The sequence below is a fragment of the Chaetura pelagica genome, unplaced genomic scaffold, assembly GCF_000747805.2.
Source record: "Chaetura pelagica isolate M959 unplaced genomic scaffold, ChaPel_1.0 scaffold31, whole genome shotgun sequence".
In the NCBI taxonomy this organism is placed as follows: domain Eukaryota; kingdom Metazoa; phylum Chordata; class Aves; order Apodiformes; family Apodidae; genus Chaetura; species Chaetura pelagica.
Window position 1 is genome coordinate 2,301,465 of NW_009952481.1, and position 1,427 is coordinate 2,302,891.

A 1,427-nucleotide genomic window follows, 5' to 3' on the forward strand; every position below is an offset into this window, starting at 1 on the left:
TGCCTCGGAAGGACCAGGGTCGTGCTGACGGTGAAATTTTACCGTGAAAGTTTTCCCCGCGTTTTGGAAACGCCATCGCTGCGAAGGCCTGAGATCGAGGGTCTGCCAGCGTGTTCTATTCCTGTCCCCAACCGCGCTGGTTTAAACTCTTGTCATCTCTTCACACCGCGTTCCGGGTTCCTGCCAGGCTTGCTTTCCTTTCCGTAGCGCGGCGCTTCGTGCTTTTTCCCTGCACTGCTTGTTTTGAAATGAGTGGGGGTGGGAAAATAGTGCTGAATACGCTTACAACTCCACGCTCATTCAGCCACTTGCCTGTCGGTGCTGCCATTTGTTTACTGCGTAGCGATGGAGGGACGTGCCTGTGAAATTAGAGGTGGCAGTGGGACGCGTGACAGATACACACAGCTATTAACTCAGATGCAGGCAGTGATGTGACTCGAATTTGCGTTCTTGCAAATGTAAAAAATAAGTTTTGTTCAGTGTTTCCAGTTTTAACTGAAGTCATAGAGCTGTTGTTTAAAGGTTGTCTGAGTGGGTAATCAAACGAAAGCAAGGTGTTTTTTTAGTTTTAAAAAAATAAGCTGTTTATATTTAACTTGTTCAGCAGCCCCTCTGTTTTGTTTGGGTTTTTTTTTCAAGCTTTTTACTTTTCTCTATTAATGCAGGTGAAATTAAAAGAATTTGCTGAAAGGGGTATAAAATAAAATTATTTTTTAAAAGGTTCTGAGTTACTAAATAGTCTAAGTTTGTCTTAATGCAACGTTAGGTTTGCAATCACGTGATCGACTGCTTTATTGACACCTGTTTTGTGTGAGTGTATTAGTCTGGCAGCCTGGGTAGCAATTTATTATTTTTTTATTATTATTCTTACTGGAACTGTACAGCTTTTGTATTGGCTTCTATTTAAGTTTCTCCAGGCAAGATGTATTCTTCAATGTGTTAATTCCAGAGTATTCCCCTAAATATTATGAAAGCATCAACTTTTTTGATACTTAATAGCCTTTATTAGAGGACAAGACAGCTCCATGTAAAGCGAATAATCTTCCTTGTATTGGTGGTCCCTGCTTGCTTTTGAACACAAAAATCTCTATGTGCCTAAGTAAAGCATTTGTCTTTTATGTAGTTCTTTGATGCAGAATAGAGTCTCCCATGATACAGAAAATAATGCTATTTTGAATGGAGTCAGTGCAACGTTTTATCATTTGTTTCTTGTCATTAGCAGATACAAAACTTGTTTTCCCGGCAGGTGAATGTTTAATCAATTTAAAATCTTTTCTTCATTGAAAGAGAGTTCAAGTTACAGTTACTTATAAAATATAAATCAATACATAGACAGTGTTTCTTAGAAAAACAAAACTATGCAAATTATATGATCTTGATTCATCTTAGAGGTTATTCCTCCAAAATAGTATAACTGGATAACTTCT